Source organism: Monopterus albus, unplaced genomic scaffold (genome assembly GCF_001952655.1).
Source record: "Monopterus albus unplaced genomic scaffold, M_albus_1.0 scaffold113.1, whole genome shotgun sequence".
NCBI classification, from domain to species: Eukaryota; Metazoa; Chordata; class Actinopteri; order Synbranchiformes; family Synbranchidae; genus Monopterus; species Monopterus albus.
The window spans coordinates 1,405,083-1,417,177 of NW_018127993.1; the positions used below are offsets into that span (position 1 = coordinate 1,405,083).

Below are 12,095 nucleotides of genomic sequence, written 5' to 3' on the forward strand. Positions count from 1 at the left end.
TGACAACTTGTCACTGGCAAATGTTAATTGAGAGTGAAACCCCTAGATGTTCTTCTGAAAAGGGTCACTGCACTGGGAAGTAACTGCACTTTATCAGTCTACAAAATGTTACACAATTATCACACTCAGGGTTTTGGCAGTTGCTAGAAAGCACATCTGGTAGGTTATAAAATAAAATTTAAAAAAATAACACCTTTACAATTTTGCCAAAGTAGGATTGTATGAAGCAACATAAACACATCAGCTGGAGCCATGTTCTGCTTTTTAATTCTGGATGTAATCTTAGTCTTTAGTGCTTTTCAATACATCAATGTCTGTACTTACTGTGTGATACAAGATTTCAAGCCCTGAATTTTAGTCATTGCTTCCTAGAATCCTATGTTTTTATTGTAGTTACATTTAACATTTAACTTACATTTAAAAAAATGGCCACTGCAATATCTATCATAAACAGCAGCACATAGGGAAGGCAGGTTCTAGCCAAACAGCTGCCACATAACCACCAATATTCTGAGTGTAGTTGTTTTTTTGTTTTTTAACTGCTGACACTCTGCTCCCAGCCTGGGTTAACCAAGCAGCTGGTTTGTTTTTATTGAAGATGCTTGTTCAGCTTTAGCACGAGCCTGAGACCCCTAGCTAAAATAGACAACTACCAGACAAGTTTATGCTGCAGTTTTCATCAAGCGCTGCCAAGGAGAGCACCGAGTTACACTGTGACATACTTCTTCCTGGATGGTCTAAATAACATTAAAAAGCACCACCTAGTGGCCCAACGGCAAACTATAGTATTTTCTGACTTACCTAGCACATCCTGTTCTACAACATTACTGGTTAATGTATTTTTCATCAATTAAATTATGGACGGAAGTTTATCAATGATCTAATGATCGCTGTGTTGTCAAGTATGAGCTGTTAAAAGCGTGAAGCATATAGACTCCAAAAATTTACTTTGAAAACATGTTTAATGAATTGATACTGATGAAAGACTAAAGCTCAAACTCAGTTTCTCAGTTTAGTAAAAAAAAAAAAAAAAAACTACAGGTTATTTGAATCAAATATGGGTTTTTCTTCTCTTGAGAAGTGGTCTAATTCTGATGGGCAGCTATAGGCACAGACCTTTATGTAATTAACATTTAAAGGTGCCTCTTGTGGGGTTTTTGACCATTTGTATTTGTACTGCGATCACAAAGTGTGTGACAAAGACTACTAGGTAGTAAACAAGGATGTAAACAAGTTCATTTTTTTAAATCCACTTTAAAAGTGTTTTATGTGGTAGAAAATGCATTTGGCACACTCATTAGACCTCAAGGACACAATTTCAGCAGTCTAAATGTTCCAGAAAAAGCCTCATTTGTGGGGGGGGGCTGTGTGTGTTTATGAGGGGGAAGTCAAGCAAGTCAACTTGTAAAGATTAGAGAGAGCTCATGTATTTATTTTTCTGCTACAAGGAACTAAAAGGGAACTGACAGTTCCTGCCTCGATGTGTTATGTGGACTCGTGTTTTTCAGTGGATTCCAAGGGCGTGCAGCTGTCTTTTTGTGAGTGTCAAGTGAGACTAGTGCAGGAAAATATTACACCGAGACAGGCCATACTTGTAAACAGCGGGTGAATCTAATGCCCAGAAGTGATTTATTTGTTTAGGGGAGGTTGAATGGTTTTAATATTGCATGCACTGATCAGTAATTTTAATGACCTAAGAAGCACATGTTATTTTTCTTCCTCCTGTGCCTGAGTAAATTGCAACATGCTCATTAGTCGTGTAATAATTTTAAATCCCTTCTGAAAAGACTTTGTGCTTTAAAGTTTGGCTTTTTTTTTATTCACAAAGAGATGTGGTGCTTGTTATTACTCTCAACACACAGCTGGAGTTCTGTGACACAACAGAAGACTTAGAACACACCATCAGGCTGATGCAAGCTCATTAACACTAATATACAGTGCAATCATTATCACTAATATACACTGGGGCAGCAGTTCACCTTTCAGCACGACATACAGCTAACACAACACTGAAGTGGCTTCTGAAGTCTGACTGTCCTTGAGTGGCCGAGCCAAAGCACAAACTTACACCCTGAAGAACATCTGTGGAGAGACCTGAAGATGGATGTTCACAGACACTTCCCATCTAATCTAACAGAGCTCGAGTCAAGCTGCCAGCTTGCTCCTGCTCACTGACGCACACAAACGCACAGAGCGAAGCGAAGCAGACGAGGGGTAACTATATTTTGCTTGAGTTGATCACAATGCTCATTAACCACCGACCTTGTGTGTTTGACACAGTTGGCAAATAAAACCGGCTCCGATTCATATGTGCAACAAAATCTGCCAGTAATGGAGACAAAACAAGCAAATTCTCAAATATCTGCTAAACAAGTACAACACAATGCTGTGGAAATGCGAAGTCTTCACTGATTTGTCCGCAGTAAACTCGCCCATATACCAGTATACGATCTCTGCCCAGCTCTTCAGATATTTCTTGAAATTACAATAAATTCAAATGCAACAAAACTTGCTGATCAAGCAGAAATAACTGTTTTCAGTTGTTAAACATCTGCCCATTAGCCAAAGGCAAATCCCCATTTGGTTGAGGGAGGTGTATTGCCTACCAATCTATTATCAAATGCTTGTTTGTTTAATTAAATAGTTAAGTGCTGACTTAATTACTTTGAAAATACTGATGTTGGACATACACTTGGTATTTTACTAATTTTTTCAGTAGGCATAAAGATTAAAGGCCATGACATTAGCTGTGGATAACTAGTGTTCCTTCCACTGGAGTCGCCCAGCCAAAGAGGATTCAGCTGAAGCAGGTCCCTCCCCCACGTAAAAAGGCCTCTTGTTATGTGTTGTGCCCCTGAATGCAGTGCTTCACAGCCGACTGGGTTCCATCATCATTCCAGCTACCTAATGAGTGACTGTTTGTGGGCTGATAAAATTAAATTGCAAGCCTCGCTGATTTCAGCAACAGGTGTATTTTTTTCCTGTCTCATAATAACACGAGAGACCGGGGTTTTGAGCACCTATTCAGCATGATAATGGAGTCTGGTTTACAAATTCTTTTGGTTTACCATTCCCCTCCCACATGCGGCAAAAGAAAAAAAAGATTTAATCAATTACGAGATTAATTCAAGATGGAACACTTGAATGTCTCTGAACAGTGAACATCTCATTTCTTTGAAGATAGGATTCTTATCTTATGTTAGTCCATGTTTTTTTCTGCAATTAATTCACATTCAGTAATTATATCTCAATACGGTTAGTTTTTTTCTATTGTTAGAGGCACAGTCTCTGTACTGGATGAGAAGTTCCCCTCATATTCCATGCATGTGATCCACTGTGGTTTCATCTCACTGATAGCAGCCTCTCTGTTTACCGTTCCCTCTCTCTACTTCACATCACAGCTGTATTAAATTACTGTTAATGTAAACAGAACATTCCACTGCTGTGTCACATTAAAGACATTCAACTGGCAAAACAGGCTTCTATTGTGAACAAGCTGCAGGGAACACAATGCATTTGTCAAAACCGCTTGATGCCAAGAGAATTTTCTGCATTTTTTTTTTTCCAGTAGCAGATCAGATTTAAATATTGCAGGAAGTAATTTTACAACAAGTAGCACCCACAGTGAGCTGTTAGATAAAGAGCTGCAGGCAACAGGCTGCACACCTCCAATTCAGCAAGGTAAGCAAATACAGTTGTGTGGAAAAGTACTCGCGCTGTGTGCAGCGTTAAATTAGAGTGTGGTTGCTCATGGCATCAAGAAAAAAAAAAAAATGTTTGTCGTGAGACAACTTCATTTTATTCTCCAGGAATATTCTCGTGTGTCCAGGACTTTTCACAACTGGGTAAGAAAAACAATGGCACCAATTAAACCCAAGTATAAAACAGAGCAGGGTCAATGATTTGTCACAGTGGTCATATCCAAACTAGCATCAAAACTCGACGGCTGGTTGCACGTTCTGGTGTGTTGGTTGTGTTTTTCCATGCAAACACACAGAACAATTTGTTTACACATACCAGAGATCGAGTCATGAAAACTGATGCCAGGTTTGTACTGTTGTGGTAAAATGATGTAAAATCTCAGTTTTATTGTTTGGTAGTACTATTTCTGAAAAGGTTGTGACTGTTTTAACCATATGTACAGTTAAATATAAATGAAATAACAGGATTCATCCCAGAAAGCTGTTTGGTTGAAAACCAACTAGTGGTAGCTGCAGAGCAGGTAGTGTGGTGCCTTTAGCAGATGCTTTTGTTTTGTTTTGTCTTCCAAGTAATAATTATCAGAGGTTTTTACTACACTGGTTACATGTATGTAGTGCATAGTCACTGCTGGCAAACTGTTGTTAGGTGCCCGTGCTTCAAACGTGCCACTACCTGGGTTGGGGGATTTGCATCAAACCTCCATTTCAGCCACCTTCTTCAACAGAATTTAAATTGTTCTTTCATCCAAAGCACTTCTTAATGAAATCATATCGGCAAGTACTTAATATGATAATCTCATTTATGATCATCTGTTGGGGTGTGAATATGCCATGACTTCTGTAAACAAAAGTAGTTCTGCTCAGTGGCAGGATTCACTTCCAAGCCTTCAGAGAAATAAAATGTTTTAATAGCCTCTTTTCCTGTTAATGATATTCCGTTCGTTCTTAACACACCATTGCACAGATATTGAAACCATTCATTTCTGAAATGGGGAAAAGGGACCCACAGAGAACTCAATCTGAATGTTGTATTCTTGTCAGTTTTCTCTGATAACATTTTTTTAATTTTTTAAGATCGTCTACTCAGTGAATTTACAGATTTTATAGATTTCCCTGCACCTTGATGTTTTGGTCAATTTCATATTTACTTTCATTTTTCACAAGAGCCAAAACATCCTTCAGATAAAACGTCATCCTATATCCTCCAATGCAGTACTGACAGACAAGCCTCTTGCAAACCAAATATTTCAGGGCCTTTGTCACATTACTTGGAAGATGATGAGCCCACAGAGAATCATCATTGTCCAGTAAGACTTGTGGTACTGGACTGTGTGTTTATATCAACAAGGAAGGTGCGTCAGTGGCATGTGGCTGTGTCCAAACACTGCTCCCCGCTGGTAGAGTTTATGACTGAAGTGCAGGCCATACTAACTGCTGTCACTGTAGCAGTCTGCCCAACGAACAGCATAACCATATGGATTTTTCATCATCACCACTGGTGATTTCAATCATGCAAATTTAAAGACTGTTTTGCTGAAGTTGCACCAGCATGTCACCATTTACTACAGGAAGAGAAAAGTCACCGGGACCTTGTTGTCGAATGCTAGTGGAAGAGTGCTTAACCACTGAAGTCAACAAAATGACTGCAGAATGTTACATTTGCTGGATCATATCTATGAAAAAAAGTGAATGGAAAAATCATTGTTTATATATTCATCTAGCATCCAACATGTTACTGTAGGGACTTGTATTACTGTTGACAACTTGAGATGGACGAGCGCTCAGCCTCAGCCTCAGCCTCCCACTGGTGCTGGTGTGACCTGCAGCAGTGCAACAACCAGATCACCTCCAGCTAACAATAAGTACACAGGTGCATGCAGATTATCAGCAATTGGTTTAACCGATATTCACAGAATGATAAAGTACAGTTCATATTTTCAGTGTTGTTTTTTTCCTTCCAGAGTTTCTGCAGCACAGTCCCTCAGCAGAAGGTTTGATAGTTCATTACTGTAGTTTCTATTAGTGTCAGACTAACTGGAAAATGCCTAGAATCACAATTAAAATGACCAATGCATTTTTAACATTGTTAGGGGGGGAAAAAAAGCTAGATTCAAATAATATTTCTTACATAAAACTGTTTACATTTGTTTTGTTGCTGTAGTGAAATAATAATACTTTTTAAACTAAACTTCTTAATCAGATTCAGTAAGTGGATTCGGAACTGGCTTCAGCTTTATTAAAATGCTATCGATCTCTAGGCAGCAGTCGACTGCCTCAGGCAAGAACACAGTACATTCCTCAATGCTTCAAACAAGAGTAGCTGCTAACCACGTCAATACCCAAGTATCCTAATTTGGGCGAAGTCTTCTTTTTAGCAGCTTTTTTAAAGCTATTTGTCTTTGACCACTTAAGGTCTTCATCACTGGAAATATCTCAGGATGGAAAATGAAAAACTGCAGCTTCACAGTTGCACATTTCACACATTTGTGTTAAACTATAATTGAACTGATGGACATTGCAAATAGTTTAAACCTAAGGCATCAATTGGTATGAAGGCTTTATATGTATAGTAGCATCTGACTACATTTCCCAGTGCACAGTCATCTATCGACATGATGTGATGTATGAAGTTCTCCCTGGGTCATGTGCTGGATCCATAAAGGCAGCTCAAGTCAGAATGGACGCAAAGTGCAAACAGCACCCGCAGGGCTTCGCTGAACAGAGTGTCTGCAGAGTTAAGTAAAAGATTTTATTTAGATCAATAGACAACACATTAACCTTTAACTCCTCAACAGAACAGGATCAATACATTCACACACTTAACTCACTCCACACGACTGCAGCAATGTTGCTTAGAAGTGAACAATCTGGACAGCTTAGCGTTTCCTTAAAGCAGGTCTAAATAAATGACAGGGTCATGCAGACAATGTGATTTCAAGGTGTCATTATTTTCACAGCAGCAGCTGCTGTTTAGATTCTTCCCACCGATTATGCAATGATGTGTGTCACTAAATAGCCAATGAGTGCACATCATTATGTCATAATTACCACCGTAACATAAGCTATGCATAGCTTATGTTACGGTGGTAATTATAAAAAAGCTTGGCTGCTTTTCAACCAAAAGACTAAGTTATAAGGGATGAAGACAAAGACACATATGTGCAGTGAAAAAGAATCAAAGCAGCAGCAGTTGCCATGTTAGTGGGTCAGGATGCCTCAACCCTATGGTAACATAACCTTACTTGGACTCTACTTAAAGTGACATTTAGGATAATGACAGTATTCAGCATCAGTTAGATTCTTACTATGCTCAAATTTAAACAGACTTGTACCTGTAAACAGTCTTATGATGTTCATCTGCCCTTGAATCTCTGGGGTATGCCTCACATTTTCCTGCTACAAATCTGCCAACAGCGCCCATTTGAACACACTTATCTCTTTGTATACAAATTGGTTTAAACCACAAAAGGACAACAGATCGCACTTATCTGGAGATGCTGTGCCTACATGTGTGTGAGTGGCAGGCACACACTGCCCGCAGATTGTCTATTTTAAACTACACTGTATAACAGAAGGTGATTTGTCGGAACAAAATAACTGTCAACATGTTAAGTTTTGTTACGTTAAATGCAGCGCCTTGGAGGAATACTGTTCCTAATACAGGTTTGCAAAGTGTTGGGCTGTTATTGCAGTACTGGGGTGGGATGACTAACACCACCAAACTCAACAGGTAAAAGGTGGCCACAACACAAACTGTGTACCAATAAACCCACCAACTCTTAGTAAGACAGCACAAAATGGAAACGTTACCAAACCGTCCTCACTTTTCCACTACTGTACTCCCACATTATTGTTTTAGGTCACATAGACTTCCTTGCTTAAATGGATGCAAACACCGTCCATGGATTGTTATAGACCATTCTCTTCACTCCTCAACAATCTTGACATGTCATCGCATCAGTTAATTTCACACTTCACTTCATACTTTGTGATTTAATGGGAAGCCATATTGCTGGGGTCTTGCACAGTCAGCCCAATCATTTTCACCAAGAATATGAAGTGGATGAGTCTGTTAAAAGAGATGCTGGAATTACTGAATGCGCTGTCAGATTTCATTGTGTTATAATTTTGGACTGCGGAAAGTACAAGGTAAGGTAGATAAGGTTAGGACATTGTCTGTCTGTGTGTGTATTTGCGCCTGACATAACATTATCAAAACCTGTTTACACCCACGACTGAAAGACTAGCTTATTTTCTGGTGCCACTGACTTTGAAGGTGGTCATGGGGATGCTGCTTTTTAAAGGATAAAGCCAGTCATTTTCAATGCTAATAATATTTTCATCAATCTACATACAAAAACAAACTGCCAGTCAACTGCCTCTACTCACAGTGAACGTCTGTCAGTCCTCAATCAGCTTGTTCGTCTGTGCCATAGACCTTGATATGATGAAAAACATCAGTGAAACACACTGCTGCACTGGGTGACGTTTCTTCATTAGCCAACCCCAGACACGAGCGCGAGAAGCTGGAGGAAAGTAAACAAAGCAGAGCACTCACAGAAAATCTTCAGGAAATTATGGGCACACTCAACCAATGGGGCCACATAGGAGGAAGCATGGAGTTTTGTAATAACAGTAGAAGCGTGTCACACAGACGAACAAGCTGATTGAGGACTGACAACTGACCGGCATTAACCTTGAATAAAGGCAATTCACTGTCAGTTTCATTCACTGTATGGAAACTGCTGAAAAGTACTATTGATATAAATGTCCATCCTTATCCTTTAAGCCCTAATTCCACACTTGTGTTGCATTATACACATTTATGTATGTGCAAGAGTGAATAAATACTTCTGAGTCTGTAAATCAAGCCATATGCATTACAGTTGATTGACTTTGGAGCGGTGGAGTACTTAGTTGTATCACGTTTTTCTGGTTGTGTGTCAAAAAGCGGCGAATGTCATCACCCAGTGAAATTGCATAACAACAAATAAAATAAAATAGCTGCGTCAAGAAACAAAGCTGAGAAACAGATTTGGTGTATGTAGTGCAAAATGACGCTCAGCTCCAGTTCATAGTTCGAACCTGGGTGACAACATCCACTTAGCGTAGTCGTACAACAACTACACAGAGGAAAGAAAAATCTGAACTTGGACCTTTTGAGAATGTTTTAAATTAATCTAAGACTGGCAAACAACTCCGGAGAACAAAAGGAGCCAAAAGTTTGCTTTATATCCAAACGCTGCCATCTTATTATCTTTAACAGAGATAACTCAAACTGACTCCCTATATGCACTGCCTGCATTAACAAATTAGATTTGAATCTACTGTTTATATCTACAACGTGCATCTTGCTATTTTGCAACAAAATGTAACACCTGTATAACACTTTTATGCTTGAGAACAATTAGCATTTTGCCTGTGTCTTAATATTCTCATAATAGAATTTCACATATCAAGTTTACCTAAAGCTATAAACTAAAGCTGAATGATGTCTACACACCACAACTATGACAGCACGCAAAAAGCTCCAATGTGGGAAAGAACATTAGAAATGACTTCTACACTTATGGACCATAAACATGAGAGCAAACTGAGATCAATGAGATTCCATTACCATCCAACCTCATTTCCCAGAACTGAATTGGAAACGGGTTAGAGATGGATCGTGTCATTACCAATTCTAGTGGATCCACAGGAGCCATAACACAGTGTGCAAGTGTGTGCACGGGTGCTATCTACACCCGCTGCCAATGAATAGGTTTTTAAGTGACAAGCAGGAAGGTGAGCAGGAGTTCATGAACTATCAGTACCATCTTAGTTTTTAATATGTTTGCCTCAAGATGCAGAGCTGCTGGAGGGTTTCAAACACTTTGACAACTTCTGGTTTGGAGTGTGAACAAGAATGTACTTACAGTTGCTTTCCAACAGTAAAAAACATCTTTTAACTATCATTTTGATGAAACTTAATTTAATCAGAGATGAGTCAGTGATGAATATTTGACTGATGGGGCCATAGACTGGGCCCACTCTGATTCTATACCTATGGCCATTCCCTGTCAAATTTCTTTTACCAAGATTATTTATTCACTGTGCCTGCCATTCAGCTCCATACAGCTGCCATAACAAGTGATGCATTATCATACCAATATCTAAATGGACCCTCACAAAACTAACAATGCAACTAAGGCCAGAAAAGTGCATTGAGAACTGTTTAATTCCACTAATGTTTTACCTTCCATATTCATTACTGTACCTCTACCTTTGCCAGATATTTTACTGAGCTAACCACAGTTCCTCTATGTAGACATGTCCTAAATAGTCTTAAATACCAAGGTACCAGATAAAGAAAGATTATACTATAACTCAGCCTGAGGACTCTGGCTGAGTGACTGTGACTGTGTCTCACTTGTAAACTGTGGTTAAAGAATATTTGACAGATTATTCATTTGATCATGGTGGTGTTAGCTCAGAACACAAACAGAGGCACTGCACATCCATTTTATAGGAAAACCTGTTGTAGAGACATGATATGAAACGCCTCTTTATAAGTTCACAAGATTAACTAGACTAAAAGTCTACATCTCTATTTGCACCTCTCCAAGCTGTAATATTTATTACACGCCATGACGCTAAAGCAACGTATTGATAGTTTTATCATTCACTGAGCCTTAGTTACACACTGTGTCCTGGATGCTCAAGTAGAAAACCACCAGTCAAAATACTTGAATCTGATGCATTTCAAAAGGGGACAATGCCGCACAGTGACTGCAGTTAAATCACGTAGTTTGTCCATTTTGACAGAGAAATGACAGGAGAATCACTTGGAACTAATTGTGTGGAAGTACACTGGCTCTCTGAGGCCAGGAAAAAAAAATGTAACAGTTGATAAACAGTTATGCCAGATGACATGCTGATGCCAATTCACCCAGAACACTACAAGCAAAATCCAATTTGGCATCTAACTTTGGATGCCTTCCTTACTGCTGTACCAGTGAAAGACGGTGTGGTGATGCATCTCACAGATCTGGTTTCACAGGGAAAGGCAGAGATGTCATCATTCTTTACATCACTCCTCTATGGCCAACAAACTAATTGCCAATAAGAAAAGTGTACACAGAACCACGAGTAAAATGAGACAGCAGCTGTCGCACTATGTAAAAGCCACAATGCTGAGAGAACTATAGTCAACAACAGTGATGACAGCTGGCAAGACAACAATTACACAGTACACATACAAGCCAAGAAAGAACGTCTGCAATCTCAGCGCTGTTCATCCTAATGTCAGCATCAGGACAGACAGATAAGAAAACCTGGGCACACTGACAAATTTTCACAACAAGATATGTGGGCCTCGAGTATGCTATCCATCCTATCTGCCTGACCAGGCTGCCATCGGCAACTACAGTTTAAAACAAATATCGGTTTATCATACAGGGACAAACATTTACAGCACAGACAGAAAATAATTGTCAAAAAGGGCCCAAGTTAGCCAAGTCAGGTGTTATTCATTTGTCATGCAAGTATCCAAAGATTTTAAAATTTAAGCCTAGGAATAAAAAAAAAAATGCTTTGGTATTCTGCATAATCCCAAACATAATGTTCACATCACATGCATAGTATTATACCATACATAGTGTTTAAAGACAGCTAGTTAATTTCATGAGTCAATTAATTAATAGTATTTTTTATTGATTTATTGACTTTTGCCTGGGATGGGGATGTTAAATGTGTTGAATATTGTTATGCCAACTGCCTGCTCTTTTTATTCATTATTAAGTATTATACTGTATTTTATTAGTTCTATATCCTGCAAAAAAAAAAAAAAGTTACTTTATGTAACTAACCCAAGGAAAACTATTTTCACACTGCATGTTTGTGTAGCACACAATGAACTGTGCCCACCAGGGAGAACATGAATCAGCTTTAGAGGTAAGAAATGAAAGAAGAAATAAATTATTATGGTCTGGTTCATTTTAATGGTTTGACAACACCTGGAGTTAATATTCAGTAGAAGAAGTGAATTTGAGCTAAGGTGTCATTTCTAATAATGAAGCGTCTCCTCAACAGTTTAATACTTTCACGTGAGAGAATATTTGTTGCAGAAGTCATCGGTCATTCATGTATGTAATCAGCTCCACAAATAGTTCAGAAGTCTGAATTAATGACCAAAAATGAACACAAACCCAATCTGACCACCAATACAAGAAAGCCTGGAGAAAACTTTAAACTGAGCTTGAACACCCTTGAGAAATTAATACGTCCCCCCCCTCAATTGTCAGTAAGAAATGAAACCAATTGTTTGCTGTACATGACTTGATTAAAAGCCATTTCTTTCTTAGGGTAACGCAACACATGTCATTTACGCAAAGTCGTTTACCAACCCGTGTGGGG

At 38.9% G+C, this 12,095-nt stretch overlaps 1 long non-coding RNA gene across 1 annotated transcript in view; it reads right to left on the reverse strand.

The window, feature by feature from the left end:
- Positions 1-6,616: 6,616 nt before the first annotated feature.
- LOC109966536 (uncharacterized) overlaps positions 6,617-12,095 on the reverse strand; it is a 73,797-nt gene continuing 68,318 nt past the window's right edge. The window contains exons 3-4 of the long non-coding RNA XR_002275785.1: positions 8,091-8,227; positions 6,617-7,770 (exon numbers count right to left, since the gene is read on the reverse strand). This is a non-coding gene — a long non-coding RNA (uncharacterized LOC109966536). The remainder of the gene's footprint in view (positions 7,771-8,090; positions 8,228-12,095) is intronic.